Below are 19261 nucleotides of genomic sequence, written 5' to 3' on the forward strand. Positions count from 1 at the left end.
AAGGAAGTACTCTGCCATGAGACATACCCTCTGTAGCCAGGTGGCTTCTTCCATGATGGCAGAGGCAGGAATAACAACTGCCTTTCCTGACACCTGCCATGTGTTCTACATATCATCCCACCTGTTATTTCTTAGAGAATGCACGTCTAGCCACTGTTATTTGGGGCATATATCTTTTTAAGAAAGTATGAATTGCCTACTCTGAATTTCCCATTTTTCTTTTTCCAGCTCTCTCACCTTGGAGATGGTATGGTTGTGTCATCAATATCTTTGAAAATGCGATTAAAGGGATGCCTTGCTTGCCTTCTGCAGTTTTCAGGCCTTTTCCCAAATCCTATTAGTTCATTCAGTATGGTTGTAGTGGAAATTGAAGTTTGCCTATTGATGTAAGGATCCTTATCTTGTTCAGTTTACACAGATTTTAAATATCATCAGAAAGATTGTGTAGAAGTTGGATTTTTAAAAATTCAAGGGAGTGTACCTGGAAAAGGGTTTTTTAATGCTATTTTATGAGAGCTTTGTTCTACCAAAAAAAGTGAAAGTGTAAAAATAAATAGATTTCTATATAAATTTTAAGTCTTTAATTCAAAATTGTATAATGTGCATATTGTTTTACTTATGAGGCTTTTTAGTATCATCTGAAGTTAGCTTTAATTCTTCAATATTATTTACATTTCTGTCTGAACCAGTATTTATACTTAAGCAGAACTCTATGTAATTATTTATATATCAACTCATTAAGAAAGCTTAAAATTGGACAGTCTACTTAGGAAAATATTACTGTAATAGAGAAAATGTGGTGTGGTGTGAGTAAAATTATTAACAATGGCATTAATATGAAAATAAACTTGAGGATAATAATTATTGATGATAAATGGCGACCAGTGAAATGATTTTAGCTGCAATGGACAATTTGTTTGTGGAGTAAGCATAGAATGCTGTTAAGATAAACTCTCTTCAATTATACAGAAGCATATAAAGGTATTTACTCTGCTTAATTCCCAAATGGTCCTAATAAATATATGCTAGGAAGCAATCATGAATTTTAAAAACACTTTTGTGTCAATGGGCAATACCGTTATTGATCAAATAATAAAGCAATGTAATTTAATTCTACTTAAAACAGCAAACATACATATAAAAATAACATGTATACAACATTGACAAATAAAATAAATCCCCAATTAGAAAAAAGTAAATAAATTTAGCAAATTTTAAAATGGAGGTTTTTTTTTTAAAGATTTTATTTATTTATTTGACAGATCACAAGTAGGCAGTGAGGCAGGAGGGGGGGGGAAGTAGGCCTGGGGAAGGGGGAAGCAGGCTCCCTGCTGAGCAGAGCCCATTGTGGGGCTTGATGGGGGGCTTGATGTTGGGCTCGATCCCAGGACCCTGAGATCATGACCTGGGCCGAAGGCGGAGGCTTAGCCCACTGAGCCACCCAGGGGCCCCTAAAATGGAGTGTTGTTTAAATAAAGACCATCACTATCTCAGTAAAGGAGGAGTTTTCATTTCCACCCATGAGGTAAACATTCTAGAACTGCCATGACTATAACTGTTATGTCTTGATGACATGCCTAAAGGGGCTCTTCTGCCACCAGTGATTCCTATCTAACAATAAGCCATCCTTACTTCTCTGGTCAACGTTAACTTTGGCACTTAGTTTGTTAGATTCAACTGAGTTATGAATTAAAAAAATGCCTAGGAACCATCACTGTTCTAAACCCCATTGTTCACAACCGACCATTGGTAACATTGCAATACTCCACAATGTGGCTATTTCATTTTAATGGGCAGCTGTTCAAATAAAAGGGGTTTACTACAACAGCTTTTCAAAAATTCTGTAATAAGTGTACCAATGCTTACACTGCTTATATTTCCATATAATTTGAATAACAGTATCGTTTAAAACAGATGTCAGCTTCTTTGAATATAATCATATGTGGTTGTCAGCACTATGCACCCATAGATTTACATATAAGTAACCCAGGATGAGGTTCTCTGCCTGTGTCACCTGTCTCATTGGTGCATTCTTCCTCTCATTTAAACCTTGCCCATGAAAACAGTGTTTCCGTTTTCACCAAAGCAAGCCAAATATATTCAATAAACATAATAATAACTTTTCTTAAAAAAAATGAGGACAAGGTGATGTAAATTCACTCTATTTAGATTTCAATCCAGCTTTCTTTGATTTTGTGTAATATTAACATTGATTTGTCTAAGGTAAGGGTGGAACCAGAAGTGCTTTTAACTCTTTCCGTGCTGGGAACATTTTGACATTTATATCACTAAGATTTAGCGTCTTTAATGATAGACACTGTTGGGAGAGACCACGGTTACACTGCAGTAATCGGAACACTTGTCCTTTGCCAAAATTGTTGTCTGTACTCCCAAAGGTAGCAGATGGAGGGGAACCTCTCATTCATCCTCTGGATTCCATTCTAATTTCATGCAGTCAGGTGAGTAAGTATGTCAAGATAGTCTCCTGATGTGTGCCTGTTGTCACAGAAATATATCACAACTCTATAAAGTCTTTAGCATAAACATGGTAAATGGGATGAAAAAAGTACACCACTTCAACAGCTATTTTTTTCTTTTAAGATTTTATTTATTTATTTGACACACACACACACACACACACACACACAGATCACAAATAGGGAGAGGCAGGCAGGGGGCGGGGGGAGCAAGCCCCCTGCCGAGCAGAGAGCCCCATGTGGGCCTTGATCCCAGGACCTAGAGGCCATGCCCTGAGCTGAAGGCAGAGGCTTAAACCACTGAGCCACCCAGGCGCCCTCAACAACTGTTTTAAATGCTCGCCCTATACCGATGCCCTCTGCTTCCTTTTCTTTTTCTTTTTGCCCCAAATCTTTTCAATTGATTAGAGCACAGAACCCAGTTTGTGTGTGTGCGTGTATACTTGTAAATTTCTATAATCATGATTCCCAAAACGAAAACTGCATTAGCAAAGGGTTTTATAGTTCTCTTTTCCGTAACAACCCTAAATTATGTTTGTAACCAAGGGACCAGTCTCGCCTGAAAAACAAAACAGTTACAGGTGTTCGTTTATGGTAGTCAACAACAAAGCAAAAGATCATTTTGGAAATTATCATTTGGAAATCATCATGGTTAATCATGTTAAATTACCGCATTTCTTGCCGGACTCAACAAACTAAGATATATATATATCTATCCTAACGGCTATTTTATATATATATATATATATCCTAACGGCTATTATTTGCGTATTAGAATTTTTATACAAGACACCTTCATGAAAGAAAATTACATTTAAAAGTCACACAATACGGTCTTCGATTGCCAGCTACTGTTAAATAGAAGCCAAAATAGATGATTTAATACATTTCTTTACAAATCGGCAACAACGCTTTGTGAAAGCCGGACGCTAGTCAGTCAGACTCGAAGTTCCATGAGGGCAGGAACTCCTTAGTTCCCGCTTCCTACTCAACCTCAAGCAGCTAGAACAGGGCTAGTCAACATTCGTTCTCGCCACGTGAAAAGAGTCTCCTTTTATTTTGAAATGGGATCCGCCGTCCGGTGTGTAGCGAAGTCGAGAGCGGGAAAGGGGCATCGGAGACGAGGTTGCAAAATCGGAAGGAGCGGAAGGACTGAGAGGAACCCGGAGGCGAGAGAGAGCATTCGGAAGGTGAACCCTCAGAGCTGGGATGAGGCAGGGACGAGCGCCCCGGGACACCACTGCGCGAGCTGGGAGGGGCCAGGCAGGAAGTAGCCAAGATTTGGGGGACTCCTTCCCAGGGAGCAAATAAGAGAAAGACGCACGTGAAGAGAAAGCCGCCGCCACCTCCCTCCCACGTGAAAGCCCGAGCGGCCGCCCCGCGTCCACTGCGCTCCCGGGGGAGCGGAGCCCGGAGCGAGGCAGGTGCGGCGGGAGCATGCGCGCGGGGCCGGCAGGGGAGGCTCCCGCGCCCCCACCCGGCGCGTGCACCCTCGCGCCCCTCCCGCCCGGCACCGCGGGGCCAGCGGCGCCGCAGCCTGGGCCGGCCAAGCCTCGCCGCTCCGGCTCGCGCCCCGCCGGTCTGTCGCCGAGTCGGCGTTGCGGGCGGCCCGGCTCTGCTGGGGTAAGGAGGACGCCGCCGCCCGAGCCGTGTGGTCGGGGGACCGCGTGAGCGCCCACGGCCGCCACCGCCAGGGATGGCCCCGGGCCCCGGGCCCCGCGCCCGACCGAGGGGCGTGCGCGTCGCCCGCGGCGAGGCCGGGCCAGGGGGCGGTGGCGGTTAGGAGTCGCCTCCGCTCGGAGCCGGCTCTTTCTCTTTCTCTTTCGCCGCTGGGCGCGCGCCGGGTTCCCCGCGGGAGGCGCTGCCCCACTTGTCGCCCACTTCGGACGGGCGTGGCGTGGCCCCGCACCGTCCCGCTCCCGGCGCAGGGGCCACCTGGGCCCGGGGTGTCGGCGCGGTTACCTGGGCGGGGAGGCGCCGGCGCAGCCCAGGGCCGCGGGACGAGGGGCCGGGGCGGGACTCCCGGAGGTCCCAAGCCGGCCTCAGGCCACCGGTCGCCCGGCGGTGGGCGTTTGGTTTTTGTTTTCTCTCGCGGGTCGGGCGTCCCCGGCCTCCCCGTTCTCCGCTGACAACTGTTGTGTGTGCCGGGACTCGGCTGAGGCCAAGACCCCCGCGGGCGCTTCCTTACTCCATCCCCTTTTTCGTCCCTGGTCCTGGTCACTAAGTTCTGCTCAGCCTGGGGCGGGAGCGGAGCAAGTCCGCGCTGGGGCCCGCCTAGCCAGTATGTGGCAGTTTAACTAGCTCGCCCCCCCCCTCCCCGCCCCCCAAGCCCGGAACTGCGCCTCCGGAGGCACGCTGGCCGGGTCTCCCTCGCCCTCTCCGCAGGAGGTGGGCGGAGGGGGAAGCTAGTGGACCTGGGTACACCTGGGGCGGCCGCAGTTAACGTGCGGGATTGGTGTAACCCTTTTCTCCAGGTGGGAGAATTCCGGTGGGTTTGGTGCCCTGCCTTTTATATCCTGTAGTCACTGATTAAAGTCCACAGGATGTACTTTATTTTATATATGCCTTTATCCACTTAGAGGCATAGTCTTAATCTGTCCATGCCTGGAGGTGGAAACTAAATAAAAGGCAGGTCTGGACATTGTTATTGTTGAGACTCTTGCGTGTGATTACTTCATGAAGTCAGTCTGGTCACTGTGACCTGCTCTGCTGCGGTGTTTCCATGCCCACCACTCACCCTTCAGGGTTATTTGGTCTCCAGGACCAAAGTGGCATTGTCTCCTGGATCGCACTGTTGGAACTGTTTCCGGAAGTTGCTCGGGGCAGCTCCAGCTTCAGTCCTTCGCTTAAATAAGTGTGGTGGAGTCTTCTGGTGTCTTTTAGTTCCCTTAACTCCAAAAAGGTGAAAGTGACAAACAGGTGGAGTTTGTTCTTGATGCTTGGTAATAGATTTGGAATGCATTTAGCTCTTGGCAAGACACCGAAAATTCCAACTTCGGTTTCTCCTCAGGATACCCAAGAATTGGGAGAAAGGGTTTTGAAAGAGGATAGATTTCAGGAGCATCCAAGTGGATCGGATTCTGCTGTACCCGCATGGGGTGTGATTGTTAAATAGGAAAGATGAGCTTAAAACTGCAATTGATTATGCTCTCATACTGTGAGGTACATTGATGAGTTTGTATGGGAGGTAGCTCTTGACTTTGGAATTCTTTTTTCAGTGCTTTTTAGGACAATATGGGTCTGCCTCTTCAATGACATCTCCATCTGTTTTCTGAGAAAGGATATTGGTGGGAGGATGATCAGGTGAAGATAGAATTAAGGAAAACTAAGGAACTGTCTTAACTTTTACTGTAAGAGAATTGTGCTTTTAGGTTCATCACAAGGATTTTAGGTGAGCTCTACCATCTCCCAACGTATTGCAATACTGTGTGTTTGTATCTAAAATTATACTTCTAATTCATCTTTACTTCTCTTAAAAAATTCAGTTGTCATTTGCACAATAAACCATTTACTATGTAATTTACTATGTATGTTCATACATTTGTATGACAAACCACTAAAAAACTTGAGCTTTTAATGTGTTGGGAGATCAAACATGCACACCACATGTTTGTGAACAAGATGATATACAGGAACTAGTAAATGGGATTTGAGACTAAAACAATCTAAAATAAAATGCTGTTCATCTGAAATAGATGGGGGTCAGAGGGTCTGGCAAGGAGAAGGTCTTTGGGGTCTGGAGTGATTAGAAAAGAACACAGAGAGAGTAGGCCTTGGGCTGAGTCTTGAGGAATGTTTCTTCCACAGATTGACAAGGTGAAAGCCAAAGAGATTGGGGGCCTAGGAAGGAGAAGGGAGTTTCATGCCTCAAAAGGGATAATTATGATTTGTTTAGGACTAATAAAAATTGTTTTCAGTGTCCACGTTGGGAAATATGGTTGTGCATGCTCTTCCCACCAGCCCCTATCCACCCAAACTAGAAACCTTTTGTTCTTCATGATCCAGTTTAATTCTTCCTCTGTGAAGGTGTCCCTGATTTTCGCAACAGACTTCCATTCCTTGACTCCTACTTCTCTTGGTTCACCTATAAGTGCATATGTAAAGACAGTTTTTTTTTTTTTTTCCCTGATGGCTCAGGCTTTAGATTTTGCTGTTTCCTGTTTATTTATTTTTAAAAATTGAGACAAAATTGACATATTAGTTTTAGGTGTAGGACATGATGATTTGATATATGTATTGTGAAATGATTATGACAATAATTCAAGTTAACATACATCACCACACAGTTAAAACTTTTTTTCTTGTGATGAGAACCTCTAAGATCTGTTGTCTTATTAACAACTTTCATACAATACAGTGTTATTAACTACAGTCACCATTAATGGTAATCATCAAAAAAGTTTTATATATTTTTCACAATTTAGCTTCCATCTTTAAGTAACACATATTCTGTTATGAACAGGTCCTTAGTCTTCTTTTTATTCAGAATATTGTTTGTACTGTAGTTCTAGCCTTTTAACTTAAATGATAACCCTTCAGAGTCTGGCATGGTCCTTGACAAGTGGTTAAGTGCATAGTCAGCAGATATTTGCAGGACTGAATATGGATTCAGTGTGAGCAGGCGGCTGCTAAGCGGAGGCTTGGGGTGATAAAAGCAGCAGTGGGGAACATCATTCTGATGATGAAGATTTTCAGATGGAAAGCTCTGAAATTCTTACTGCGAAGAAGAGGGAGACATGAAGCCACTGGGGAGAAGGGGGTATGGGAAGCGCTAAGGCCACCCAGTCTGACCAAGGAAGCAAAAGGAGCCCCAGCTTCTCTGCACCCACCCCATTCCTTCACCTGTGTCTTTGGTTCCCTTTCTCTAGAGCTGAAGGAGAGTTTGAACATCACAATTAGGAAAATGTTCGTTTTTTCAACGTTTTTATTTAGGAAAGAATGCTGCTGTTGAAATGGGGAAATTAGCAGGAGAGCCCAGTAGGTGGTTTGGGAGCAGGGTGGAGTGGATAAATTCAGTGTTTAAAATACTGAATTGAAGGAGACACTGAAGTGATGAGTTTGGAGAGAGGAACTCTGATGTTAGGCAAGGAGAAAGCCATCTAGGAAATGCTCAGCTGGAATGGGGGTGATAGTAAAAAGCACGAGACAGTGTGAATACCTTATCATTGGGGGGCAGGGGATGAGAGAAGGTCCAGTGACTGGTCCAGTCAGTGATGGTGTCAGTGAGAGCTGGTGGTCAGAAGGAGGAGGAAAACCGGGCATCACAGGAACAGGGAAGCCAATGGAGGAAGTTCCACAGGAAACTCCCTGTTAAGCCTCATCTGTTGTTAATGAAAAACCGAACTGAGAAGGTGTGGTTGAACTTGGCTGGCAAGAGGTGATCTCAGTGGTAAGGCTTCAGTAAGAGCTGTTTGTAGCCTTTGCTTTCTGTTGTAGGTATATAGATGTCCCCCTTCAATTTGAATAGTGTTTTGTAGTTTACAAAGCATTTCCACCTTATAGTATTAGTAAACATATTTTGAACATAGTTTATTATAGGAACATAACTCCAAGTGAAAACTATTTAGATTCATTAAGAAACCAATGGACTATTCACATACCCTTACAGCAAGTACTATAAATATAGATGCTATCTTGTATTTCAGCAAAATAAAAGCAAAAACAATGAATTAGAACATAATTGGGGGAAATGAAACTCTTCGTTCACACATGTAATACTATCTTTTAAGCATTTGCACTCATTTTTCCTTTTAGACAAGTGCCTTAGAAGAATTTGTCCCTGTTTTATTTTGCAAATACAAAAAGAAAAAAGTTTTCCACAGTAGAGATGGAAAATCGCATCAGTTGTCACTGCTCTACTCCCCCAGTCTGTGTGTGCCTTTCAGGGAAGATGTCACTGCAGGAGGGCCACTGCTCAGCATCACCTGCTGAAACTTTCTTCATTTTGTATTGATTTCAGCTCATGTGTGAAGCGATCCTCTAAATGAAGCTAGCTAGAGAATGCTTATGCATCCCCTCTGAAGATGGATCTTAAATGATGAAAGTGTGGTCGCTGGCACAATTAATAATTGATTAATAAATTGTTTGGAAAGTATCAGGTGTGGGATGTGGGCAGTGGAGCAGAAGTGCATGCATCTTTCTTTGTCACCGTGACTGGCTACAGAGAACATGTTTAGGACAGATGGACAGTGCAATACTTTCATACACTGTGCTTTGGTGTGTGAGCTATTATGATAGCTTTTAGGATAATGATAGCTTTTTAGATTAAATCATTGTTGCCCTCTTCCCTGTCCTTTTGAGGGATGAATGAGCTGAGGAACACAAATGGGGGCAAGGCATTTTTTTCTAGTATCCACTCTGTGTCAGCTGTGTGCTGTGTGTATTGGGATGGCTGAAAAGGACTTAACTCCTGCCTTCTTGGCCTGTACAGGCAGGTGAGAGGGCAGATATTAAGCAACATCCCAAATAAGTGTAAAAGGGCAAACCTTCAAGTTACTATGAGAAGGACCAACAGGAGTGCCTAATAAAGGTTTGTGGGTCACAAAGTTTCTCTCTAAGGATGAGTAGCTGCTAGCCAGGTAGGAGCAGGGCAAAAAGAAATTCAGGCAGAGGTAAGCACATGTGTGAAGCCCTCCAAGAGGGAAAGAGCTCATGCTCTGGAGGAAGGGAGAGGTGCCAGCTGGTTGGGAGAGCAGTTGGTGGGGTTGTTGATGCCAAAGCATGTTGAGACCCCTTCCTGCCCATGGAGGCCATGCTGAGGATCATGCATTCTTTCTTGCCATAAGAAGACTTTGCAGAGTCTGAGCAGAGTATGACATGATCTGCTTTGTAGCCAGTGAGGCCCAGTCTAGCTGCCATCTACAGAGTATTGAGCACCTGGCGAGAGCAATTAAGATACTATTGCAGGTATCCAGGTGGGAATCCTGGTGCTTGGGCCAGGCAGTTAGGGGGTAGAGATGGGTAGAAATGAAAGTAGTTCAGGAATATTCTGATGGTAGAATTTATAAAATCGCTGATAGGTTAAAGGGTAAGGGAAAGTAATCCAAGGTTATTCTTTTGATCTTTAGCATGAGAAATTGGGTGAATTTTAATGGATGGGGAAGATTAGTAAGAAGCAGACTTGGTAACTTTGCTTTGACTGTTTTTTCCAGTGAAAAACATACAAGACGTAAAATATATTTTAGGGAGATAACTGGATGTCATTGTGATACGTGTTATTTATCCAGCACTGTGCTGGACCCATGTTTTAGGAGTTTAGCAAATATGGGCTTTCTTTTCCCCTCTTCTGTGGCTGTAGGCTTTTTGTATTCTGCTTAGCTCACATCAGACCTAATGGACCTCCTGAATTTGAATAGCCAGTCTGTCTGCAAATGGGCACACGCATCCAAATATGTGTAGTCTCAGAGCCTGCTGGCAAGCAGCTTTGGGGTGTCCCAGTACTGATCCTGTCACTGGGAGACTCTCCAAGGCCCGAAACGCTCTCTGGTCCTGCAACTACAAACCATTGCTTGCCTTCATGGTTCCTTCTTTTGTGAGTACATTAGACTTAAAGATGAGATTTTCTTGAGAGACATTTAAAAAATTGCTTTTGGTTATTATTATTGCTATAATATATTTCTAAAGAAAAACTGTGGAGTAGATGATAGACATGCTTCTAGGTCTTTGTAAATGGATGGGAGTTAACCTTGATGCCAATTCAAGGCCCAGTTCATAGATGAACCCTTGTTCATCTGTGCTCTTGTCTTTGGCTTTCTGGATTTCACCATGCACGAGAAACTGGATAAACTGCAGGAAGACTGGTGAGAAGCAGACCTGATAGCTTTGCTTTGGTCATTTTTCCAGTGAAATACCTACTGAGTATAGGCTGATATTAGGACGACAAGTTGATGTGGGTTGTGTTATGTCTCATGTGTATACTGACTTGGCAGTCTTTGGCAAATGGAGTTAAGACTTAAATCCAGGGTCACCAATTTGGACATGAAAAGGGGCTAGAAAGTAAGGGCACTGAGTGAAGTAGACAGAAGAAAACTCACAAAGCGCCCTTGATTTCAATTCTATTTTCTCACCTTTGAAAACTGGGCATAGGTACTTGTCCACTCTAGGAAGTTCTTTCAGTACAGAACTGTGGGAAGGGAGAAAAATGCCCTCTGTGCTGTGCAAACAGTGGGGAGTAGTTTTATATGGTCTAAAGAGGTAGCTGTTATTAAAACACACACACAACAACAACAACACCAATAGCCAAAAAACCTCAGATTGGAAATCTGCATTTAAAAAAAAATGTGAAATCTCCCTACTTAAAAATACTGGCTCATACTTTTTAGGACACTGCTAAGATAGACAATGTATTTGCAGACCAGATGAAGTTGTGGGCTGCCTTTTTACAACCCTTGACTGGTGGGGTCAGCTCTGGGATTCCGTTTAATCATTTTTTCTTTCTTACTTATTATGATGGAGAATATCAGGAAACATACCAGCTTGTTGCCCTGATTCCTGTCCATTTAAGTCTGCCTTGATTAAATCTGTGTGTGAGGAATGGGCTGTGGGCCTGGCCTTGATTCTGTAAGGCAAATACTTGTGCAGGGGGCTAGAATTCTCTAAATTTGGGTAGAATCTAGACATTTTAAAGCTTTCTGTCATGTTTCTGTGGAATTTTTTCATGTGTCTCCATTATTCAAGTCTGTCTTTCCCACCGGTTGTCTAAGAGTTTGTGTAACTTATGGACACTACTTTCTGTGATTGGAGGGGAACAGTGTTTGCTCTGGCTTATGGACTTTTGCACATTTGTACCTGCCTTTCTTGTGGCTGTGAACTTTCCTGCTCCAAGAGTCCTCCAATTCTCCCTAAAAGTGGATCACTCCCACCCCTCTGGGCTTTCCTTCACAATGTGCTATTGTCTGCTATTTCACTCAGAAGGATGGAGCCTTACTCTACTGTGTTTCCCAGGGAAATTTTTGGATTCAGTTTACTACATCTTTCTGAAGTTTAGCAATTTCCTGACATATGTCAAAGACCAGTAAATAAAAGTTGAATGATTTTTAAAAAAAATTTTATTTATTTATTTGACAGAGAGAGATCACAAGTAGGCATAGAGGCAGGCAGAGAGAGAGAGAGGAGGAGGAAGCAGGCTCCCTGCTGAGCAGAGAGCCCGATGCGGGACTCGATCCCAGGACCCTGAGATCATGACCTGAGCCGAAGGCAGCGGCTTAACCCACTGAGCCACCCAGGCGCCCAAAAGTTGAATGATTTTGAGTCAATTAATGACAGGCTCATAAACCAAAGAAGTTCCACAAAATCATTAGCACATTGGGATTCTGTTGAGTAACTAGCTAAGACTTTGAGTTTGATTAAAAAGGTAAGCACTGACCTTTCAGCCACTATTTTTTTTTAAATCATTATTATGGTCACATATCAAAAAGAATATAAAGATTCTTCTCTTTTTGCTTTATGGCAAAGAATATTCCCTATTATTATACCCTTAATTCCCTATTATTATACCCTTTAGTCCTGGTCCTAGACATTATCAAGGAGAATTATTGCAGATGCCAGGGTAGCACTTCCAAATCTATATTTTATGCACTCAATTTCTGAGGATGGTTAGAACAAAGATTTTGTTCTCCTTTTTCTTCTAAAATTGTGAGCTTGCTTTGATTTTTTTTTTTCCAGAAGAAAAAAAAATGCATGTTTCTCTGGCAGCTGAACACATCCATTTGGGTTTAGAATAGGAATTGTCAGGGCTAACAGACCCAGAATTTGAGAAGCCTTGACCACCGCGGGAGAACATCTTTTTGCTAAGAGCACTTGGAAAAATCCAAGGCTTATAGGTGATTTTCAAGTTGATAGACTTCTGTGTAGGACCACGAGTGTATTTCATTTGTTTTGTTAATTGAATGTCACGGATACTTGTACTTTTTAGAAAGATAATAGGGTAAGTCACATTGCTGGATTTTGCACCCCATGTAAATTAGCAGCTGTCAGCATGCTGTCTTGTGCAGAGACCCTCTGTACAGTACAGACGTGTCCTCGCTTCCGGCCGTTGCCATCTTTGTGTCTTGTGTGAATGAGGGTGCTCAGCCATTTTACTGCAGTCAGTCATTAGTAATCTTTAGGGCCACTTTATTCTTCTGCTGAGGACAAGGAGAACATCATTGGCAGTCTTTTCAGAGCTGGCTGGCATCTGTGTCCAAAAACAAACAATGCCCATTGCTGTGGAGTAAATGGTGAGGAAAAAGAAGCTGTGGAGGGTATAGTTATACAGCAATTACCAGTGTGATGTACAACGTGTAAGCCTAGTAGACATGGTTTTAAATTAGGCTTCTGTCCAAATAAGTTGTCTGTCAAGTTTTTAGAAGCTTCAGCTCAGAGTAGCTGTGACTACTGTCACAGAACAACCACAGCTTAGGAAGAAGTCTTGGCTGTTCCACATTTAACAGTTTAGATTCATAATATATATATTTTTTTATATTAGAGGGTTTGGAAGTACTCTAATTCAGTTCTCTCTCAATCCCTATAATGAACAGGTAATGTTTTTGTTCTCAGGAGGCTGTCCTGTGTGCTGTAGGATGTTTAGCTGCAGTATCCCTGGCCTCTGCCCACTACAGGTCTGTAACACCTCCTCCGGCTTAGTTGTGACAGCCCAGATTGCCTTCTGACATTTCCACATGTCCCCTGACGAGACGACCAAGAGGGGAAAGTCACCCCCGCTGAGAACAACTTACCCAGTTCAGCCTGTTTTGTAGAGGACAAATCAGAGGTCCAGTTGTATTAATCATTGTGCCCAAGATTGGAAGTCACTATGTGAGAATATGAATTAAAAAACACATTATCCAATGGGAAAGGATTTCGTAGCAATCAAAACTCATTTTTCTCATGTAAAAAACTAGTTCTGATGACAGTTGCTGTTGATTCTGTCTTGCCATTACTAGCCAAATACAAATGTCAGTGCTGTTAATCAAACTGTGGCAAAGACATAAATTACTAATAGTACTTCAAAAGCCAAAACAAGTTGTAAAGTAATTGAAATTTTACCACATTGATAAGTCATGTATAAAATTACTTGGTTTTGAGCTCCATCTTCTTATGTCTTGATGTTCTTTGCCCACTTCATAAATTTCTACTAATAACAAGGATAAACAAATCTTGTCACATGTATTTCTAATCCAAACCCCTTATTGCAGAGAGGGGAAAATGAAAGCCCCATGGAAGGCCTGATTTACTCAGATTCTTCCACTTGAGTAATGGCAGAGAGTGGGAGGCTTGACTTGGCCTTGCTGAGCTCTAGCTCTGGCTGTTTGCTATTAGAGCACATCACCTTCTGTTTCCCTTCGCCAGGCTGTACAGCAAAGTTGTGTTCAATAGCTTGGCCAATCTTATTCTAGAGTAATAATTAATCCTTTGTGTGCTTGCACAGTTGGGAATTATGAAGCCAGTAATAGAAATATCTGCCAAGTCAGAGGACCCTCATTCAGTCCATAAATGTTTATTCAGTGTCTGCTTTGGCCAAGGATGTGCTAGGCTGTGAAATGTAAGGGAGGTGAGAAGGAGTCAGCCGTTATGATGCTGATCCTGCCCCCAGGAAACTCACAACCAGAGACACATTCAAATTTGAGGCTTCTCTGTATCACAGGAGAGGAGATGTGCTGATTTATTTATGTATTTATTCATTTAGCTGCATTTTTGAGTACCTGCTGCATGCTGGGCCAATGCTAGGCCCAGGGTACTCTGTCTTTTTAGTCTAGGAAATACCCAGCATGAAGCTGAGAGGGGATGGTGTCTGCTAATGAGTGGTCCCTCAGGCTCTACAAGAGAGGCGTGAAAAATATCAATGCCTATGCTGACAAGGGAGTGACCAAGCTTCTCAAAGTTAGTGAGAGCGAGAATGTCTTTGTTAGGTCCATAGCTGACGAGCATTACTGTTCTGCTCCACAGATGGTGCATAGAAACTGACTGTGGAAGGTCACACAATGGCAGGGCTGAGTTACCTTCATGCCAGTTCTAGTCATTGTCAGCTAGATCACATAGCACTCCCTCCAGAGACCAGGTGTAACAGAAGGAAGAAAACTTCCAAGGTTTTAATCAACCCCTTGTAGGGATGATTGATGTCTTCAGGGTTGTGTTATTTCCATATTGTTTATGTGGCTACTGTTGGCATATGGCACAAAAGAGGAGGGAGTTCATTTTTTTTTTGGAAATTGACAAATCTATGTCCTTATCTTTGAATGTGCTCCTTGAGTGTGATATCACAAATGAAGATAATAAATTCGGCAATATGTACACTTCTGAATGAACATGAAAAAAGTTCTCCACCTTTTCCCCAGGCTAAGTCACTAAAAATGTCAGTCAAAGCCAAAAATAAAAAAAGTGGCTTATAAATTATTTTGAGAGATGATTTAATTCACTCATCTTCTTTAAATTATTCTGATTTTTTACCTAATCCACTTCAGAGTTTCCATAATGAATATTCTTATGGCTAAACAAAAGCACAGTTCCGTTTTACATCCCTCCTTAAGCTCACACTTTCCTACAGGCAATGAGGGTCTTATTCTTATGAGACTAAGTCAGGAAACCTTTTTTTATTTATTTACTTACTTATTTTTAAACTATTTATTGGAGAGAGAGCGTACATGCACACCGCATGCCCATGCACACAGGAGGGAGGTACAGAGGGAGAGAATACCAAGCTGACTTTCCACTGAGCACAGAGTCCAACTGGGGACTTAATGCCACAACCCCGAGATTGTGACCTGAGCCAAAATCGAGAGTTGGATGCTCAACCAACGGTACCACCCAAGAACCCCAAAAGCGATAAAACGTTTAAAGAGGGAAAAGCAAATTGAGGGTTTTTTTAAAAATTCATTTTGCTCCTAGAGTTTGTACTTAACTCCCACTCCTGGCTAGGCATAAAATAAAAACCTAAGTGAATGGCTTAGGCTGTTCCTGTCACCTGTATTCCTTTTTCCCTTGTTTGTTGAACTTGATAATAATAATAACCAAGGTCTATGAATGTTTTGGGGTCAGGGGTTCCAACTTTACCAACTCTTTGATAACATATATTTGTAACATCCCTCTTAGTATCTTGAAATGATATTATTAGGTAAATAATTTACCTGCACATGCTTTCAGAAAAGTCAATATAATGTCCATATATATTAAAATGGGAGAAATAAATGGAAGGTAATTTATAATTAAATGATTACACCGAATGTTTGGACATGATTAGTCTAGAAAATAAAATGAAGTAGTTGGATGGCTTGTATTATATAATAATTCGCCAATAAAAATGCTGACTGTATATGTGGGGGGAACCTGGCACAGTCATTTCAGTTTCCAATGAACACATGGTTTCAGCTCATGTTGTGATCTCAGGATCCTGAAATTGAGCCCCACGTTGGGCTCTATGTTTAGCAGGGAGTCTGCCTGAGACTGTCTCTTCCTCTCCCCTGCCCCTCCCTGCTGCATGCCCTCTCTCTCTCTTTCTCTCTCTCATATATAAATAAATCTTTAAACAAATGCTAACAGGGAGGTTGTATCAGGGAAGGGGAGTCTTTGAGCAGTCATGTGCTTAATTATATAATTTTCTAAAATGGTGGAAATAATTGTCAAAATTCTCCTTGAAGCAAACTAAAACCTTTCCCCAGTTTACATAGAGTTGCATTCCTGGGAAAGGCAGGACATATTAAAACCATTGCAAAAAAGCACTTTCTGAATATATTTAAAATGAAATTATGCTCCATGTTTAGAGAAACCTAAGTAGGGTTTGCATATACATGACTGTCAGGTAAGAGATTCTGACCTTTTAAAAGTGAGAGCCTTTGCAGTACCCTGTCTCTTCCTTTTTTTTTTTTTTTTTTTTTTTAAAGAATTGAGAAAGAAAATCAGTGTAGGGGGTTTATCCATGTATGGTTTGGCTAGAAGAGTCCTATATGCAAACTGTTTGTTCAACTCATTGGTACCATATCTACATTTTATAAGCTCTTTCTGCCCATGCAGTTGTTGCTCTGGGGTGGGATTAGATTCCAGCACATTCTCACAATTTGAATAGGATGTAAAAAGCCACAACAAATTTCTACAAAGTAATATTTTTTAAAAAGATTTTATTTATTTATTTGTCAGACAGAGATCACAAGTAGGCAGAGAAGCAGGCAGAGGAGGAAGCAGGCTCCCTGCTGAGCAGAGAGCCCAATGTGGGATTTGATCCCAGGACCCTGGGGATCATGACCTGAGCCAAAAGCAGAGGCTTTAAACCACTGAGCCACCCCGGCACCCTTACAAAGTAATATTTTAATGGTGTTTGATATCTAGTTAAAATTCCAAGAATGAAATATAGTATATAAAATGATTATGCAGTGATATCTATAAATAGCGCTTGTAAGGATCGAAAGTTAATACGTACCATGTACTTATAATCATTGAAACACCTCCACACTCATGCTCACATTGGACGATTTTGAGTTTATTGTTTTTTTCTTTTTTTTTTTGGCGGGGTGGTTATTGTTGATTTGGTAATCCTTACTGTCCATGAGAGGTATAAAGGTATATTCACCTATATTCAGTTTGCTTGCCACTGTATAGTTACTATCAGATATAGTGTAAGATTGTGTTGAAAGGGTGGTATGTGTGATCTTCTGAGGTCTGTTTTTAATGATGCAAATTAGAGGTGAGAGTAGGCGAACACATCTGGCAACCTACAGATTAAAATTGTGTTCTGGTCCAACAGTGCAAATGGGGGAACATTGTAAGTATTAGCTTCTGACACTCAACAGCGAGGATGCGGCAGCGTGGGAATCTGAGGGGATGGCTTTGTGAGTTTGGCCTCTTTCACTGTCTGCATTGAGGATACCGTTCAAAGCTTGTTGCCTCTCTCAACCTGTCTGTTCTCAAGAGGTGTATTGATTTTGGGGATGAGCATTAAGCCATTTTCTTGATTATTGCTTGCATGTGCAGAGCTTTTGCTGCGCTTCCCAAGTAGTTTACAAAAATCAGACCTACAGGTTTTATAGTTACTCTTCTTTGATATCATCCCTGGCCTTTATGTGGTTGGTTGTTTTTTTTTTTGTTTTTTGTTTGTTTGTTTGTTTGTTTTTTGCCTCTTGTTTTATTCTGTATCTAGAGGCCAAGAGTAGAAACACCTGGACAGGTGCAACCCATGGTTTGTCAATTAATATGGATTTAGAGTTAGACCAGATGTAGAGGAGGCAGAGAACATTGACCTAATAAATTGTTTAAGATTCACTGTTTTGAGTTTTAGAAGGTTTATGATAGTTTAATTTTTTTTTCTTAGCAGAAAAAATTTTTTAAATTAAATTTTATTTTTTCAGTGTTCCAAGATTCATTGTTTATGCACCACACCCAGTGCTTCATTCAACACATGCCCTCCATAATACCCACCACCAGGCTCACCCAACCCCCCAACCCCTCCCCTCCAAAACCCTCAGTTTGTTTCTCAGAATCCACAGTTTCTCATGCTTCATCTCTCCCTCTGCTTTCCCACTATTCACTTTTCCCTTTCTTCTCCTAATGTCCTCCGTGTTATTCCTTGTGCTCCACAAGTGAAACCATGATAATAGACTTTCTCTGCTTGACTTATTTCACTCAGCATAATCTCCAGGCCCATCCATGTTGATACAAAAGTTGGGTTTTCATTCTTTCTGATGGAGGCGTAATAATCCATTGTATATATGGACCATATCTTCTTTATCCATTCATCTATTGAAGGACATCTTGGCTCTTTCCAGTTTGGCAGTTGTGGCCATTGCTGCTATAAACATTAGGGTACAGATGGCCCTTCTTTTCACTACATCTGATCTGTGGGGTAAATACCCAGTAGTGAAATTACAGGGTCATAGGGAAGCTCTATTTTTAATTTCTTATGGAATTTCCACACTGTTTTCCAAAGTGGCTACACCAACTTGCATTCCTACCAACAGTGTAAGAGGGTTCCCTTTTCTCCACACCCTCTCCAGCACTTGTTGTTTACTGTCTTGTTCATTTTGGCTATTCTAACGGGTGTTAGGTGGTATCTTAATGTGGTTTTGATTTGAATCTCCCTGATGGCTAATGATGATGAACATTTTTTCACGTGTCGGCTAGCCATTTGTACGTCTTCTTTGGAGAAGTGTCTGTTCATGTCTTCTGGTAGTTTAGTTTTTGGGAGTGTGAAAGAATGTGAAAGGTCATGATGCAAAATATCTTAGGTTCCCACACTTTTTTTTAGCACTATGTAAGGTGTCTTTTTAAAGTTTGGTATTTCTGTAGTATTTTATACTTTCAGAACATATCTATATGGATTTCAGTTATTACTGTTTTTAAACATGTGCTGATACTGCTACATAGTGATTTCTCAAGGTCTAGTTATTGGTGGCAGTAAACTCATAGCCAAAGTATTTAAGATATCTGTTTTCATCTTTATTTAAAATTTTTTTGTTTATTTATGTTTTAAAGGATTTTATTTATTTGAAAGAGAGCGATTGAGAGAATGAGTGGGAGGAGGGTCAGAGTGAGAAGCAGACTCCCTGCTGAGCATAGAGCTGGAAGCAGGACTTGATCCCAGGACCCTGGGATCATGACCTGAGCCCAAGGTAGACGCTTAACTGGCTGAACCACCCTAAAAGGCGTCCAAAATTTTTTAATTAAAAACATTTTTTTGCAGGTCATCAGCTACTCAGAATTTCTGTAATAGAAATAATGATTTTGTGAGAAACTAAAATGATTAGTATTCTGAATATCTCAATGTGTCATATAAAGAAAATGCATATGAAAAGTCTTAAGATAGGTTGAATGAAATTTAC

General features: G+C 41.9%; 1 protein-coding gene across 2 annotated transcripts in view; it reads left to right on the forward strand.

Moving 5' to 3' along the window:
• Positions 1–4027: 4027 nt before the first annotated feature.
• The window catches only part of L3MBTL4 (L3MBTL histone methyl-lysine binding protein 4), a 453622-nt gene continuing 438388 nt past the window's right edge, over positions 4028–19261 (forward strand). For both annotated transcript variants that reach the window (XM_059409232.1, XM_059409233.1), the window contains exon 1: positions 4028–4100. The gene's annotated coding sequence lies outside the window, so the exon portion shown is untranslated. The remainder of the gene's footprint in view (positions 4101–19261) is intronic.

The sequence above is a fragment of the Mustela nigripes genome, chromosome 8 (assembly GCF_022355385.1).
Source record: "Mustela nigripes isolate SB6536 chromosome 8, MUSNIG.SB6536, whole genome shotgun sequence".
NCBI classification, from domain to species: Eukaryota; Metazoa; Chordata; class Mammalia; order Carnivora; family Mustelidae; genus Mustela; species Mustela nigripes.